The 18,381-nt window shown below is 37.6% G+C and overlaps 2 long non-coding RNA genes across 3 annotated transcripts in view; one reads left to right on the top strand and one right to left on the bottom strand.

The window, feature by feature from the left end:
• Positions 1-18,381, bottom strand: part of LOC309619425 — a 147,127-nt gene that overhangs the window by 63,596 nt on the left and 65,150 nt on the right. The gene's annotated exons all lie outside the window — the stretch shown is intronic.
• Positions 2,182-10,842, top strand: LOC309623298. Its single transcript, XR_014241311.1, has 2 exons — positions 2,182-7,703; positions 7,954-10,842. It is a non-coding gene; the product is annotated as an uncharacterized lncRNA (long non-coding RNA).

The raw sequence follows: 18,381 nt of genomic DNA, 5'->3' as shown, positions 1-18,381 counted from the left end.
TGACCTGTGTGAGGTGATATCTCATTGTAGTTTTGATTTGCATTTCTCTAATGATTAATGATGTTGAGCATTCTTTCATGTGTCTGTTAGCAATCTGTATATCTTCTTTGGAGAAATGTCTTTTTAGGTCTTCTGCCCATTTTTGGATTGGGTTGTTTGTTTTTTTGTTATTGAGCTGCATGAGCTGCTTGTAAATCTTGGAGATTAATCCTTTGTCAGTTGCTTCATTTGCAAATATTTTCTCCCATTCTGAGGGTTGTCTTTTGGTCTTGTTTATGGTTTCCTTTGCTGTGCAAAAGCTTTTAAGTTTCATTAGGTCCCATTTGTTTATTTGTGTTTTTATTTCCATTTCTCTAGGAGGTGGGTCAAAAAGGATCTTGCTGTGATTTATGTCATAGAGTGCTCTGCCTCTGTTTTCCTCTAAGAGTTTGATAGTGTCTGGCTTTACACTTAGGTCTTTAATCCATTTTGAGTTTATTTTTGTGTATGGTGTCAGGGAGTGTTCTAATTTCATAATTTTACATGTACCTGTCCAATTTTCCCGGCACCACTTATTGAAGAGGCTGACTTTTCTCCACTGTATATGCTTGCCTCCTTTATCAAAGATAAGGTGACCATATGTGCGTGGGTTTATCTCTGGGCTTTCTATCCTGTTCCATTGATCTATATTTCTGTTTTTGTGCCAGTACCAAACTGTCTTGATTACTGTAGCTTTGTAATATAGTCTGAAGTCAGGGAGCCTGATTCCTCCAGCTCCATTTTTCGTTCTCAAGATTGCTTTGGCTATTCGGGGTCTTTTGTATTTCCATACAAATTGTGAAATTTTTTGTTCTAGTTCTGTGAAAAATGCCAGTGGTAATTTGATAGGGATTGCATTGAATCTGTAGATTGCTTTGGGTAGTAGAGTCATTTTCACAATGTTGATTCTTCCAATCCAAGAACATGGTATATCTCTCCATCTGTTTGTATCATCTTTAATTTCTTTCATCAGTGTCTTATAATTTTCTGCATACAGGTCTTTTGTCTCCTTAGGTAGGTTTATTCCTAGATATTTTATTCTTTTTGTTGCAGTGGTAAATGGGAGTGTTTTCTTAATTTCACTTTCAGATTTTTCATCATTAGTGTATAGGAATGCAAGAGATTTCTGTGCATTAATTTTGTATCCTGCTACTTTACCAAATTCATTGATTAGCTCTAGTAGTTTTCTGGTAGCATCTTTAGGATTCTCTATGTATAGTATCATGTCATCTGCAAACAGTGACAGCTTTACTTCTTCTTTTCCAATTTGGATTCCTTGTATTTCTTTTTCTTCTCTGATTGCTGTGGCTAACATTTCCAAAACTATGTTGAATAATAGTGGTGAGAGTGGGCAACCTTGTCTTGTTCCTGATCTTAGTGGAAATGGTTTCAGTTTTTCACCATTGAGGACAATGTTGGCTGTGGGTTTGTCATATATGGCCTTTATTATGTTGAGGAAAGTTCCCTCTATGCCTACTTTCTGCAAGGTTTTTATCATAAATGGGTGTTGAATTTTGTCAAAAGCTTTCTCTGCATCTATTGAGATGATCATATGGTTTTTCTCCTTCAATTTGTTAATATGATGTATCACGTTGATTGATTTGCGTATATTGAAGAATCCTTGCATTCCTGGAATAAACCCCACTTGATCATGGTGTATGATCCTTTTAATGTGCTGTTGGATTCTGTTTGCTAGTATTTTGTTGAGGAATTTTGCGTCTATGTTCATCAGTGATATTGGCCTGTAGTTTTCTTTCTTTGTGACATCTTTGTCTGGTTTCGGTATCAGGGTGATGGTGGCCTCGTAGAATGAGTTTGGGAGTGTTCCTCCCTCTGCAATATTTTGGAAGAGTTTGAGAAGGATTGGTGTTAGCTCTTCTCTAAATGTTTGATAGAAATCGCCTGTGAAGCCATCTGGTCCTGGACTTTTGTTTGTTGGAAGATTTTTAATCACAGTTTCAATTTCAGTGCTTGTGATTAGTCTGTTCATATTTTCTATTTCTTCCTGGTTCAGCCTCGGCAGGTTGTGCATTTCTAAGAATCTGTCCATTTCTTCCAGGTTGTCCATTTTATTTTCATAGAGTTGCTTGTAGTAACCTCTCATGAACTTTTGTATTTCTGCAGTGTCAGTGGTTACTTCTCCTTTTTCATTTCTAATTCTATTGATTTGAGTCTTCTCCCTTTTTCTCTTGATAAGTCTGGCTAATGGTTTATCAATTTTGTTTATCTTCTCAAAGAACCAGCTTTTAGTTTTATTGATCTTTGCTATTGTTTCCTTCATTTCTTTTTCATTTATTTCTGATCTGATCTTTATGATTTCTTTCCTTCTGCTAGCTTTGGGGTTTTTTTGTTCTTCTTTCTCTAATTGCTTTAGGTGCAAGGTTAGGTTGTTTATTCGAGATGTTTCCTGTTTCTTGAGGTAGGCTTGTATTGCTATAAACTTCCCTCTTAGAACTGCTTTTGCTGCATCCCATAGGTTTTGGGTCGTCGTGTCTCCATTGTCATTTGTTTCTAGGTATTTTTTGATTTCCCCTTTGATTTCTTCAGTGATCACTTCGTTATTAAGTAGTGTATTGTGTAGCCTCCCTGTGTTTGTATTTTTTACAGATCTTTTCCTGTAATTGATATCTAGTCTCATAGCATTGTGGTCGGAAAAGATACTTGATACGATTTCAATTTTCTTAAATTTACCAAGGCTTGATTTGTGACCCAAGATATGATCTATCCTGGAGAATGTTCCATGAGCACTTGAGAAAAATGTGTATTCTGTTGTTTTTGGGTGGAATGTCCTATAAATATCAATTAAGTCCATCTTGTTTACTGTATCATTTAAAGCTTGTGTTTCCTTATTTATTTTCATTTTGGATGATCTGTCCATTGGTGAAAGTGGTGTGTTAAAGTCCCCTACTATGATCGTGTTGCTGTTGATTTCCCCTTTTATGGCCCCTCTAAGTACTTTTTTAACAGCATTTTATAAATTTTTGTTTTGTGTCTTCATTTTCATTCTTTTCAGTCTATTTTCTATCAATATTTCTGATTTCTTCATTGATTAATTTGTTATTTAGGAATATGTTGTTTAATTTCCACATCGTCATGAATTTCCCACATTCCTTTCTGTGTTTTGATTTCTACTTTCATTCTACTGTGGTTGGGGAGAATACTTTGTATAATTTCAATCCTTTTAAATTTTTTGAGGCTTTATATGAGATTTTTAGAAATATTTTTGATAGATATTGTCAAATAGCCCTCCCAAACCAGTACATATCTTCCCACTATGTGATTGATTAAAATATTCAAAGGATTTGTCAAAAACCAGAGTGAAATAAAATCTTTTGTAATTCCCTTTCTGAATTTATTTAGTTAATCACTAAAATTAGCTGAAATTATGTTACTCTTGTGGAGATCACAGAATGATAATTAAAGTGCCCACTTAACACTATGGTTCGTGCTAATGCTGCATATTTATAATACGTTATCTGTAATCTTCACTATAAAATAGGTATTAATATTCCCATATTGCAAAGGAAGAAACTGAGTGTCAGATCATTTAAGTAACTTGTCCAAAATCACATAGAAAATGAAGAAGTATTGGAATTAAGACTCAAAGTTATTTCTACCATCATACTCTTCTTCTAAGGCCAAGGAAAAATGGTCACACAGAGATCATGCTTTTCCCTCATCTTTCCTTGCTTCTGTAATACCCTAAGACCTATCAGGAGTCACGTTCAGACTATTCTCAGCAGCCACAAACTTCCATTTTCCATTTCTACTTTTACCTTTTTCCCATTCCAGAGGCCAACTGCGTCTTATAATTGGACAACATGCTTATTGGCTTCTTCCCAAGTGAATTAGGTCTGCACAGTGGATTTTGTATTTTAAAATACTGAATCATTCATACCTTTAGATGGGGCATGAGCTCTCTAGTAATCTACTGTGCTCACAGCCTTATTCTGACTGGTATTGGCCTAAGCAAAAATGTGTGTTATCTGCCTGATCCTTGGGGATCTCTGAATATGTGAGTATTGATGTAGAACCTTGGCTCTTTTTTTTTTTTAACTCAATCTATGGTAGGAAATGTATTTTACATTTTGATCCAGTACACACTCATTTCCTACATATGTATGTAAAAGAACACACCCTTACTATTGATACATTCTATTATTTAAAAAACTCTGGTCATGATTCAATAAGTTTATTTCATGAGACAATAATGGGCTATAACCTATAACTTAAAAATAACTTATAGTTTGAGAACCCAGAGAAAAGGCTAAACTAGGCCAGTTGTTCATTGTGTACTAAATAATAATTACTAATCATTAAGAATAAAGACACATCTTTCTTCTCACCCCACCTCCCAAGTTCTAAGGTCAAACCTTCTATAATTATTGTCCTCAACAGCAAAGTCCCCAAATGCTTGACTACTTTGACCCCTAGAAAGCCACAGTAAATGATAAGCAGAGACTAGACAAATTACACTACTCAACTGCACGTAACCTTTTTGAAGTCTCCTTCGACTGGATTTCCAGCACTCCCACATTCGTATTGCAAGACCAAGTTTAGAAGAAGGTAAAATAAGGAAAATGGAAGGCTTGGCAGGAGGGGAGGAACCATACAATGAGTTACTTGGTTGGGGCTTTGGGCCAGCATGCCCTGCCCAGTAAAGGAGTTCATTCTATGGCTTCTAAAAGGTTAAGTATTAAAGCTCTGAAATGGGACTTGGACCAGCCTGAGCTTCCCTGGAAGCTGAAGTAGAGGCAAAGGCGTGGATGGTGACATGAGTGAGGTGGGTCTGAGGTCCAGAGATAAATACTTTGTGAGAGGCAACAGGGCCCAGGTGCCCATCAAGGGTCACTTTCAGGCAATGCCAAGGCAAAAATCAGCCTGTGATTCCCTCTTTGGGAGAGGCCATAATGATCCACTTCCACTATGAGGATGTGGACACCTTTTTCATATATCTGCCCCCCTGCATTCCCCCACCACCCCACCCACCCACTATGATTGCATTATTTAATGGGATTAAGAAGGTTGATCTAACAATGAGGCATCATTCAACACACTCTACTCTGAATAAAAATTTAAAAGAACAATATTTGGAAGGGACACTTTCTGGGCAGCTTTAAACAAACAAAATTACTTAATAACCCTTGTGGAAAAAATTACAGTAGGTTACAAGAGGGGAGGAAGCCATGGTAATTGGAAAAAATGTATGTTCCTTTGGAACGGCTTAACTAATAGAAGACACTTGGTTTTGTTAGTAATAATTGAAACAGATTTCCATGATGAAGTAGGTGAAATGCTCCCATGCTTGGAATTTAATAGAGAATTGTTTTAACATGTTGCCTTTTCCTTTGCTGGTATTCTAGAGTCAAAACACAGAGTTTCTCTATAACCCTAGCAATACTTGTATGGAATTCGGGATCGTTGAGGGTAACTTAGATCTCTTCCCAAAGAGTTAGTTACTGCAAGTATTAGAAGGATCTTGATACACAGTCATATCCATGGCACAGCAATACATCCTCCAGCAAAAATGGTTTCTATCAGTTTCTGCTTAGTTGACTATACACACACATACACACACACACACACACACAAACAACCTCAGAGTTTTCCCTGGAACATGCATGAGGTCCTACTTGACCTATTTATATGGCTATAGCAATCTGTTCAATTAGGCTCTCTGGAAGCTTTCCTTGGTTTTCTGAAGTTAAGTCCATCTGTTTTGCTGCAATTTAGTGCTAATATTAGTATGACTTGGAAATATAAGTTCAAAACCCAGTCTAGTTGTCCCACTTATATCCAGGGACACATACCCTTTTTGTGGCTTTTTCATAACCCTCCTATAGGTGATGTGCTTTGCTGAATACAGCTTGAGACTTATCCATCATTGTTCTCAGGCAATTTCTGTGCCTCATTAGTCAGGATAATTGAGAATCAGCTGGATTTGTCAAACAAAGTCCACTGGCTTAGCTTCAAATTTTTCTTGCGTTTGTCCTACACTAGATGACATTAGGAAAACAGTATTGGTAGCAGATCAACTCTTGTACCCAATCTTGTACCTAATGGCTTAGCTGCTTGACATAATAATGTATGTACTCTGCAGTGATGTCTACTGGCATGGGGTGAGACAAAATGCTGTCTGGCTGGGACAGATAGGGTCCCCACTCCTGGAAAATAAACATATTTGCTGGGTTATTCTTGGAAGAGCTGTTTGAAAATTCTTCAAGCAAGGGGTAGAGAGTGGTGATGAATTACAGACATAATGCCAAATGAGTCCCCACCTCCCCAGCTCATAAGTCCCACAGTTGGCTACAGATGAAAGTCCATAGGGATAGAAGCAGAGATTAAAAGTGCTGGCAGCTTGGACCACTCCTTCCTGTGAGCTCATTCTATGCATAAAGTGAAAGAAAACCTTATGAAAATCCCAGACTTTGAGAACCTCAACAACCTGGACATTCAGAGTCAAGGATGACCTGCACCTAGGGCCACAGCTGTACTGCACAGACCTCTCATTCATTCCCCCAACCTTCTCAACCATAGAATAGAACATCCTATAGAGAGCAGTAGCTAGAGATGTGAAGCCAGAACCCATGAGAGACCATGACTACTGACAGGCAGATTCTTCATGTCCTGAGTCAGAGGGTGAGCACCTAAGCCAAGTCCAGCACAGCCATCTAACTAAGCCTCTGTCTGGCTGCACCCCCCTCTCCTGCACTTCCAGGTCTCTAGCCCTTGTTTAGACTCTCTTGTTGAGCCTGCTCAGCTACTCTCTTTCTCTCTCTTATTGCACATTAATACTACTCTTTGAGTGGTTACTGGTGACTTATAACTTCGATCTTTCTTCAGCTTCTAGCACAAACCATGAGTATAGAATTCATGGGTTTTGTAATGAGGCAGATCTGGATTTGATTTCTAGCCTTTTTTTTTTTTTTTTTTTTTTTTGGCCTATTTGCAGTGACACCTTGAGCAGGATGCTTAACTTCCCATCTGTAATCCCTGCAGGATGGCTGGAAGAATTAACTCGCCCTTTCATTCAGCAAATGTTCATTAAACATCCTAAAATAGGAAAAGCAGAAAGCACAGCGACTGGCATATAATAAGTTCATGATCAAGAATAATTATGCTTAGTGTGATGAAAATAATAATAGAGACAGAAGTAATATTAAGCACCAATCTGACCTCGTCCCACATCCTTAGCTACTTCAATCTGAGATCAGTAAATATTGATCCATTGCCCATAGTTTCTATGGCTTTGGTTGGGCCTCTAACTTCTAGTTCATTATCACTATACATAGCATTTCTTTCTTGGCTTGGCTCTTGCAAAGTTCTCAGGTTGTAGTCTTGCCTTTTTATCTGGATAATATAATCATCTACGAGAATTTGAACTCTTCACAAGCTTTGTGTATCAAGTGACGCTCACTAGAAGAGTTCCTGCGCGGAGGAGCCGTTGGATGGCATCCTGAGATATCTCCACCTGCCATATGGTGTGGCAAATGTCATGAGGTAATTGCTTCCTTCATTCCAGGCCAGCTTGCCAGGAACCTGATGCTACCTCTGTAACACATGATACCAGTGGCTTAACTGTTCTAAGGCCTTCAAAAGCAACTATTTTGCATGTTCTAACGCCATGGATTCCCTAAAGTCTTCACCACCCTACAGAGCTGGGCTTTCCGAGTTCCTCCTCCTAAGTACAGCTCTCTAGTTTTATGTTAATTGTGCTTGTTCCTACTACTCATTCCTGGAATTGGTCTAAGTTAATAAGAGTGTTCTGAATACAATTACCAAGTGACTGTTCCCTTAGAAGTTATGGTTCATACGCCCCAGCTAATAATATCATAACTTGAAAGAACTTGTTTGTAACTGTTTATGAATGTTCTGTCTATTTTATTTTCTTTACTTAGAACAAAATACTAATTATGTTTTTTTCTTGTTCTACAGCTGTTTATGTCATTATATGACAACATCTACAACATGGGTGTCTAGAGGGCATTGTCTTTCTTTAGGTGAACATATTGTCTAATTTATTAAACACATGTAATGGATAATTGATCAAATTAGTGACTTTACATAAGAGGCCTTGTACAACAAGGTTTTTATTTAGTTATTTCTCTTGGTCACATCCTTAGGGTTAGGTAAGCAACAACATAATTCATCCTTAACTTCTTGCAACCTGTGTTTACTAATTGCCTTGTTAGCTGTTTTGATATTTTTTCTTAGGGCTGCATTCAAGTCTCTCAATAGAGTGAAAAGGGCACGTGGGAGAGGGCTGGAAGGAAATGGTGAAGCCATGCTTCACATAGGCAAGCTCAGTGTTGCTGAGGTTTCTGATTTTTCAGAATATTAATAGATACTAGAAACCAAAAGAAAAATCAGTGGACCAGACTTAATTGATGGAATGGCAGTGTACAACCCCTGATTTACTATCCTTGGGTTCTTGCTTCCTTGAGTATTCTTCACATAATAAAGGCCAAGGTACTTAACAATGAGATCTATGCTGTCGGAGGCTGAGGACATTACATTATGCTAAGAATAGTAATTATTCTTAGGATTTTAAACATATTTTAGAGTTTTTTGGCTGTCAGTGGTTGATCTGTCAACTTTTCAATTGATTCTGGAGAATATGTGTATGTGTGTGTGTGTGTGTGTGTGTGTGTGTAAAAGAAATGACCCTCCTCAGTTCTACAGCTAGGTATTTTCTTATTAGCATAACGTACATGTATCTGTAGGACTTTGTTTCTACATTCATATAATGTCTCAGAGGGTTTTCTCCCACCGTAAAGTCATGGAGATACAATTCATATTTTTCTCCCAAATCTTCAAGAATTTGGCAAAAGAAGCATCTAACCAGCATTTTGGTTGATAGACCCAGAGGTGTGTTACTAAGTGTTCGATAGGGCTTTCTCCTGTGGTTGGCATATCATGTTCCCTGGACTTCCGTACAGTGTGAAAATGTTAGCAAAATCAAAATTCTCGACTTCTTTAATCATCTGTTTAAGGAACTACTTAAAGCTCATGCCACAACTACTGAAGCCTGCGCGCCTAGAGCCCGTGCTCCGCAACGAGAAGCCACTGCAACGAGAAGCCCGCGCACCGCAACGAAGAGTAGCCCCCACTCACCGCAGCTAGAGAAAGCCCGCGCGCAGCAACGAAGACCCAACGCAGCCAAAAATTCAAAAAAATAAATTAAATAAATTTAAATAAGTAAATAAATAAATAAAGTTTATTTATTTATTTAAATAAATAAATTTAAAGTTTATTATTTATTCCTTATAGTTTCTTGATACGCTCTTAAGTTTTCTGTGTCCACCCTAGAAAGCATCTTAATAGACTCACACAGAGATAAATGCTGATGGAGCAGGGAGAACTGAAGGGGAAAGCAGAAGCGAAGGGAAAAGAAGATTTCATCATTCAAAGAAACTTTATATCTTTGACAAGTACAACTGGAACTTCTGCTGAAGAATAACTAGAGGAGTGCACAATTAAACCCCCAAAAATCTCTAGCACTTTCTAGTAGCCTTTACCCTCACAGCCTGCAGATAGTTTATTTAATATTTCAAACACATGCTTCCCTTTTCAAAAGCCTGGGATAATTCTTAGATAAAGCAGAAGAAATGTGACCTATCCCTAAACAAAGATTTTGCTTATATTGTCCCAGCAGGATATTTTCTTGCTCCATCAGATTTCTAGTTCTTTTTCTTTTGCTGATTTTTAAAATAAATTTTGTAATCTTAAAAAGCAACAAAATTTTTGGGAGAAAATATTTGCAAATGAAGCAACTGACAAAGGATTAATCTCCAGCAGCTCATGCAGCTCAATAACAAAAAAACAAACAACCCAATCCAAAAATGGGCAGAAGACCTAAATAGACATTTCTCCAAAGAAGATATACAGATTGCCAACAGACACATGAAAGAATGCTCAACATCATTAATCATTAGAGAAATGCAAATCAAAACTACAATGAGATATCATCTCACACTGGTCAGAAATCTAGAAACAATAAATGCTGGAGAGGGTGTGGAGAAAAGGGAACACTCTTGCACTGTTGGTGGGAATGTAAATTGATACGGTCACTATGGAGAACAGTATGGAGGTTCCTTAAAAAACTAAAAATAGAACTACCATACGACCCAGCAATCCCACTCCTGGGCATATACCCTGAGAAAACCATAATTCAAAAAGAGTCATGTACCAAAATGTTCATTGCAGCTCTATTTACAATAGCCAGGACATGGAAGCAACCTAAATGTCCATCATCGGATGAACGGATAAAGAAGATGTGGCACATATATACAATGGAATATTACTCAGCCATAAAAAGAAATGAAATGGAGTTATTTGTAGTGAGGTGGATGGAGTTAGAGTCTGTCATACAGAGTGAAGTAAGTCAGAAAGAGAAAAACAAATACAGTATGCTAACATCTATATGGAATCTAAGGGAAAAAAAAAAAAAAAAGGTCATGCAGAACCTAGTGGCAAGACGGGAATAAAGACACAGACCTACTAGAGAATGGACTTGAGGATATGGGGAGGGGGAAGGGTAAGATGTGACAAAGTGAGAGAGTGGCATGGACATATATACACTACCAAACGTAAAATAGCTAGCTAGTGGGAAGCAACCGCATAGCACAGGGAGATCAGCTCTGTGCTTTGTGACTACCTAGAGGGGTGGGATAGGGAGGGTGGGAGGGAGGGAGATGCAAGAGGGAAGAGATATGGGAACATATGTATATGTATAACTGATTCACTTTGTTATAAAGCAGAAAGTAACACACCATTGTAAAGCAATTATACTCCAATAAAGATGTAAAAAAAAAAACAACAGAAGACTAAAATTGCAGTAGCATTCATTGGGATCTTTATAGTTGGATCACGATGTAGTGGATACTGTCCTGTACCACTCTGATGCCCCCTTCAGGACCAAGGTACTCATCTCCTCAGTTGCCAGAAATGTTGGCTGCTGATGGCTCGCAGCTGAGTCTCAGCTCCATACAGTATTTGCTTGTGGACAAAGGGACCTGACTCACCCAAGTTAACATACCTTCCCTGGAGGCGGCCAGAATCCAGTGACTGGTTCTGGTGACCTCCTAGCCTCAATTTGGGAAATCCCTGACATATCATCACAGTGCCATAGATCCCAGAGAGACCTGTTAAGGCCTCTATTGCAACCACATTGGAGTTCAATTTCTCTTTCTCACAGTCTTACTTCTCTCATTTCCCCTGCAAACTTCTTGCATACAAGTCTTTATCTCAGAGTCTATTTTCTGGGGAATTGACAAAAGAGAGTTGATACCAAAAGTGGTCCTAGGAAGCAGCCTCTAAACTGGAATTTTTGAACTAGATTATTTGCCAGCCAGCTGCCAATGAGAACCCCATCACTACTGACAGGTTGAGGACTCAGAGTCCCCAGTGTGTGTGGGTAGTACTGGTGCAGTTATTAATGCTATTACCAGTGGCAAACTGGAATGAGATACCAGCTAAAAAGAGTGCACTGGTTGGTGCAAGATCTGAGGAGAGTTTGAGAAGTATGGGGGAAGTAGAAATCATGAAGATTATGAAATTGGATGGCTGCTCTTGTGCTATTGATGTATTAGGATAAAGACAGCAAAATGCTGAGGAAGATTAATCCCCAACATAAGACAAAATGTGAAAGTCAGAGGGTCTTATTGGCAGCATAGAAAGAGACTCATTTCTAATAACTGAGGACAGAAAAATCTGAGAACCAGGCCCAGAACTTAATTATCAGGATAGTAGAGCTCAGAGAAGGTTGAATACTCAACCCCAATCAGTCTGCTTCACCAACATCAATTTCTAAACTTGGGTCTATATCTCAGATTTGAACTCACTGACAGAAAGGGAAGCCATGTTCTGATCAGAAAGGGCCCTGCAGCATCATAGCAAGAGTGTACAGGAATGAGTCTCCCAATTGGAATGGAACAACATCTACTTCCTTGGGTAACAACATACCAAGGAAAGGGGATAACCAGACATTTTGAGAACTCCTTGGGAAATGTTCTGTGTTAATGTTGCTAGCCTAGGACTTAAAGCATCATCATAGCCCCTGTTAGAGCAGTGGCATCTGAGTGCCAGGTAATAAATGGGATCATGTCCTGTGTTTGGCTCAGAGGGTCCAGTTGGTGGACACTTCAGCATGGACGGTCATGCTTAGAAGTTGGCAGAAACCCTACATTGGTTCCTTGGCCTGTGGTGAAATAGCTATTATAGTGGGTAAGTCGAAGTAGAAGTTTTTGAAACTGCCCCTTCCTCTATCCAAGAGAGTGAATCAAAAAGATTTTTGCATCCTGAGTAGATTGTCAGAGGTTAGTGTTACCCTTAAAGACCTAGAGGGTGGTCACCTTCGCTTCTCCATTGAATTTACCAGTCTGGCCCCTACAAAAAGCAGATGGATCCCCACTGATGATACTGGACTTCCACTAACTCAACCAAGCATTAGCCCTAACTGTAGATGCTATGTCAGATGTGGTATTTCTACTCAAACAGATCGACATATCCTTAGGAACATAATTGGGCAGATGACTTCTTTTCCAACCTTATCAAAGGAGGATCAGAAGCAATTCCCATTCATGCAGGAATGACAATATTTAAGATCTTGCCTCAGGGCTCCATCAATTCTCTAACCCTCTGTCATAGTGTGGTATGAAGGGACCAGAACCATCTGGATATTCCACAGAATATCACATTGGTTCACTGTATACATGGCATGTTAATTGGACTTGAAGGCTATTGCAAAATACCTTTGTTCCTGAGGGTGGGAGGTAAACTCTATAAAGATTTGAGTTTCCTCTACATCAGTGAGGTTTTTAAGTGTCCAGAGGTCCAGGGCATGCTTAGACATTCCTCTAAAGTAAGGGACAGATTGTTGCATCTTGCTTCTTCTGTCACTATGAAGGAAACACAGGTTCTAGAGGCAGCATATTTCACAGCTGGGAATACTGCTCCAATCCATTTACTAAGTGACACTAAGGCTGAGAGCATTAAGTGGAAAATAAAGTAGCAAATGCAGTCCATGGGATAATCATCCCTGTACCCTGGACCACAAAATCCAGCAGATGCTACGGTACTAGAGGCACTGGTATCAAAAAGAAATATTCTGTGGAGCTTATAGCCAGCCCTTACAGGGAAATCACAATGTAGACCATTACGGTTCTGGAGCAAGGCCCTGCCATCTGAAGTCTAGAATCACATACACCATTCAAAATACAGCTCCTGTTATGCTACCGGGCCCTGGTAAAGACTGAGCTTCTAACCAGATCACGAAGTGACTATGAAGCCACAGCTGTCCATTATAGATAGGTTTTGTTTACCAAGCCATAGATCATGCAGTCTCAAAAGCAATTGTAAGATGGAAATGGTACATCTAGGATCAGAGATGAGCAAGGCCACAGACACAAGTAAGCTGCACAATCAACTGGTCAAGATTGCCATGTCATCAACCACTATTTAACTGGCTTCTCTCTCTCAGCTCACATCTCTGACCACGTGGGAGTCCTTCAGACCAGCTGAAGGAGGAAGAAAAAGACTGAGATTATTCATAGATGAGTCAGTTCAAATGTGGGCACAGATGAAAATGGACTGTTATTGTACTACAGTCTTACTCAGGAGTGATCCAGGGAAAGGACAGTGAGGAAAAATCCTGCTAGTGGGCAGAGTTTGGGGCAATGCATCTGGTCATCCACTTTGTGTGGAAAGAGAAATGGTTGAGGGAAAAATAGACATGGATACTTGGGCAGTAGTGAAGAGTTTCACTGGTGGTTCAGGGGTCATGAAGGAATAATATTGAAAAATAAAGAAGACAGAGGGCAAAACATGGTGATGGGCACAAAGGGTGAAGACCTTTTTTTTGCCTGTCGACACTCCCCAGAGAGCATCCACCCAGGAGAGTGCTTGCCAGGGTTCTAGGCAGAGAATAAGTCCTCAACAAAGATGTATTAACTGGGAAATAACAGGTAATGGTGGTTGTCCCCAGGAGAATGCAATGGAAAAAAACTAAATGTTTGCATCATATAGAGGAACAAAAACCAAAATATTCTCGGTTGAGATAGGTTTTAAAATATGCATAACTAGAAGCAAAAATGAGATAACAAAGCAACATCAAGTGACATTTAAATCTTACATTGTTCTGATGAAGAGGATGTTTTAACTTGGAGTCAATGAATGGGCCTCAGCATTTCAAGGGAGATTTTTGTGAAGCTGAGTGGATGTTTGTGTGTAGGTATATTAAATGGGAAGTGTTTCACTACCTTAAACACTGGCTAGTTCAAAGAGCAGTGGTTGAAGAGTCAGGGGACCTGCATTCGAGCCTCCTCTTTCTACAAACAAGCTTTGAGACTTGAATCTTTCTAGACCTTGATTTCTGCATCTATAAATAAGGGGGGCAGCCTAGATCAGAAGCTTTTTTTGTTTTTCCTGCTCTAGCATGTACGTGTCTTTGTGCAACCCAGGATCATATGTGATACCTAGACATGTACAATCAGACTTTGACCATAGGCAGCAGCCCCAATAAACTGACCACTCTAGAAATTCCCATGCCTCAACCACTACAAATAGGAGAAATCTTGGTCAATAACGTATTTAAATTACTGTTCAATTATGAAGTTCTATCTTTTTTATATAGCTTCTAGAAATAGAAATTGTTATGTAAGAGGCAAACACTAGGCTTTTTTTTTGGGGGGGGGAGTCTCTTTTCTTGAGCTTCTAGAATACTCCAGGACCCACACATTTTTGTTTTTTCAATTGCCAGTCACCTTTTAGTAAGTGTGTCTTCATCTTGGCCCAAAAACACAAATAGAAATTAAAAAAAGAAATTTATAATGTTCTAATGCCACTTTTATGCACTCTATGCTTTTCCTGTGAAAACATGAAACATTTCCTATGTGACTACAAGTCTACAGAAAAACAAAAAGAGCAAATAAAAGTGAATTTGAAAATATTTATTCCACAGGGAGGATGTTAAGTAATTAAGAAGACATGTCTCAAGTGCCTTAAATACATGAATTAGATTAGAATAAAATGCAAAATATGACCCCACCCCATAAAAGGGCATTTTGGCCCATACAAGTATTTTTCTTAAAAAAAATTACTTTTGGATATACTTTAGCAAAATTAAACAGTAATAAAAGATTAGCCACCAGGAAAATGCAAATCAAAATAACAATGTAATACCACTGTGTACCTACTGGGATGGCTATAATAAAAAAGATAGATAATAGGTTTTGATGAGGATGTGGAGAAACTGGAAATCTTATACACTGTTGGTGGGATTTTTAAATGATATAGCCACTTTGCAAAACAGTGACAGTTCCTTAAAGATTAAACATAGATTTACCCAGACTTACCATATGCTTCAACAATCCTACTCCTAGGTATATATCCAAGAAAAATGAAAATATATGTTCCCACAAAAGCTTGTACATGAATGATCATAGCAACATTATCCATAATAGCCAAAAAAGTGGAAACAACTGAAATTTCTATCAACCAATGAGTGGATAAATAAAATGTGGTATATCCATATAATAGGATATTATTTGGCAATAAAAAATTGTGAAGTATTGATACATGCTACAACATGGATGAACCTTGAAAACATTGTCAAGTGAAAGATACCAGATGCAAAAAGTCACAAAGTGTATGGTTCTATTCAAATCAAATATCCAAAATAAGCAAATATATAGAGACAGAAAATAGATTAGTGGTTACCTAGGGCTGGGGTTGGGGGGGGTAGAAATGGGGAATGACTACTAATGGGTATGAAGTTTCTTTTGTGGTGATGAAAATCTTCTAAAATTGATTGTGGTGATGGTTGCACAACTATGTGACCATAATAAACATCATTGAATGGGTGAATTGTATGATATGTGAATTATGTCTCAATGAAACTGTTGTAAAACATGATAGAAGAAAGACAAACACTCAGAATATAAGATATACCACACAGTGCAATGAAGAAGTGAATGCAAGAAATCCTACTATGACAGCTAGGCAGCCAACTGACAGAAGTTGATACATATTAGAGCAAACAAGACTACAGGAAGAATACCTTCAATAAGAAAACAAGTGTCACTACACACTTATACAATTTAGAAGTACAATAGAGTATTGATAAAGTAAAGACATATATCTCTTCTGATAAATAAGAACAAAGAAAGGCAATTAGAAGAAATACACACAAAAAAATCATCATCCAAACACAGCATGACATTTAGCAAATGATGCCCAAGGAAAAGTACTGTCTGAAACACTAAGCTACACCCCCACAGGCTGAGTAATTCAGGCGTGAGGAGATGACCAATGTCACTCAGAATACATAGGTAATGTACTTGGGCCAATAGCAAAACAGCTAGAATTATTTTCTTGTGATGAATTTGTACTTTTCCTGAAAGTGAGTTGTCACTTTGATAGCATATTTGTTCACAGAACAGTCTTTCCCTTTTAATCATTTATGGAAAAACATTCAAAAATATGTTTGCATCTTAAAATTTGTTTTTCTTTTATAAAAATAAAAGGGCTTACATAAAGGATATTTTCGGATTTTTACTTGTGAATATTTTTTAGAAACAACTGACTAAATTTTATCTTCTGGAAAATTTAAACTTATTCCCATGTAAGAAACATGTAGCTTAAAAAAATAACCTCAATATCTTAAAGATTTCATAACCTCTTTTTAATTTATAATGAATTTTTAGGAACCAACAGCTCTAGTTTTGCTCTAGCTTTAGAGAACTTTTGGCTGAAGTTTAGCAGCTTTTAAAATTTCAACTCAATTTCTTTTCTTTCTATTCAATTCAAATATAACTATCAGATTATTCTTATTTTAAAAAGCGAAATCATTACTTATAGCTTATGTAATTTATAATAATTATAATTTTCTACTTCTCCTGTTTTTTCAAAGTCTTTCTGACATGGCCATATGTTACTTTTAAAATAAGAAAAGTGTTATTTAAAATTTTAAGCTTGTCTAGTTCTAGTTCTACTTCTAGTTCTAGTTCTAGCTCTTCCTGGTTCAATCTTGGGAGATTGTACCTTTCTAAGAATTTGTCCATTTCTTCTAGGTTGTCCATTTTATTGGCATATAGTTGCCTGTAGTAGTCTCTTATTATGGTCCTTTGTATTTCTGTGGTATTGGTTGTAACTTTTTCATTTCTAATTATGTTGATTTGAACCGTCTCCCTTTTATTCTTGATGAGTTTGGCTAAAGGCTTATCAATTTTGTTTATCTTTTCAAAGAACAAGCTTTTAGTTTCATTGATCTTTTCAATTGTTTCCTTAGTCTTTATTTTATTTATTTCTGCTCTGATCTTTATGATTTCTTTCCTTCTACTAACTGTGGGTTTTGTTCTTTTTTCTCTAGTTGATTTAGGTATAATATTACGTTGTTTATTTGAGATTTTCCTTGTTTCCTGAGGTAAGCTTGTATCGCTATACACTTCCCTCTTAGAACTGCTTTTGCTGTGTCCCATAGGTTTTGGATTGTTGTGTTTTCCTGTTAATTTGTCTCTAGGTATTTTTTGATTTCCTCTTTGATTTCTTCAGTGATCCATTTGTTGTTTAGTAGCATACTGTTTAGCCTCCACATGTTTGTGTTTTTTGCAGTTATTTTCTTGGGTTGATTTCTAATCTCATAGTGTTGTGGTTGGAAAATATGTTTGATATGATTTCAATTTTCTTTTCTTTTTAAAAAAATTTTATTTAATTTTTTTTAAGTCTTTATTGAATTTGTTACAATATTGCTTCTGTTTTACGTTTTGGTTTTTTGGCCGCAAGGCATGTGGGATCTTAGCTCCCCAACAGGGATTGAACCCACACCCCCCGCATTGGAAGGCAAAGTCTTAACCACTGGACCCCAAGGGAAGTCCCGATTTCAATTTTCTTAAATTTACCAAGGCTTGCTTTGTGGCACAGCATGAGATCTATCCTGGAGAATGTTCCATATGCACTTGAAAAGAATGTGTATTCTGCTGCTTTCAGATGGAATGCTCTATAAATAGCAATTAAGTCCATGTGATCTAAAGTGTCATTTAAGGCCTGCATTTCCTTATTGATTTTCTGTCTGGATGATCTGTCCATTGATGTAAGAGGAGTGTTAAAGTCCCCCACTATTATTGTGTTACTGTCAATTTCTCCTTTATGTCTGTTAACATTTGCCTTATGTATTGAGGTGCTCCTATGTTGGGTGCATATATATTTACAATTGTTCTATCTTATTCTTGGATTGATCCCTTGATTATTATATAGTGTCCTTCTTTGTCTCTTGTAATAGTCTTTATTTTAAAGTCTATTTTGTCTGATATGAGCATTGCTATTCCAGCTTTCTTTTGATTTCCATGTTCATGGAATACCTTGCTG

This window comes from Balaenoptera borealis (genome assembly GCF_965194805.1).
Source record: "Balaenoptera borealis genome assembly, chromosome: 2".
Lineage (NCBI taxonomy): Eukaryota > Metazoa > Chordata > Mammalia > Artiodactyla > Balaenopteridae > Balaenoptera > Balaenoptera borealis.
Note: the sequence above shows the minus strand (reverse complement) of the source record. Positions and strands in the feature narration are given on the sequence as shown.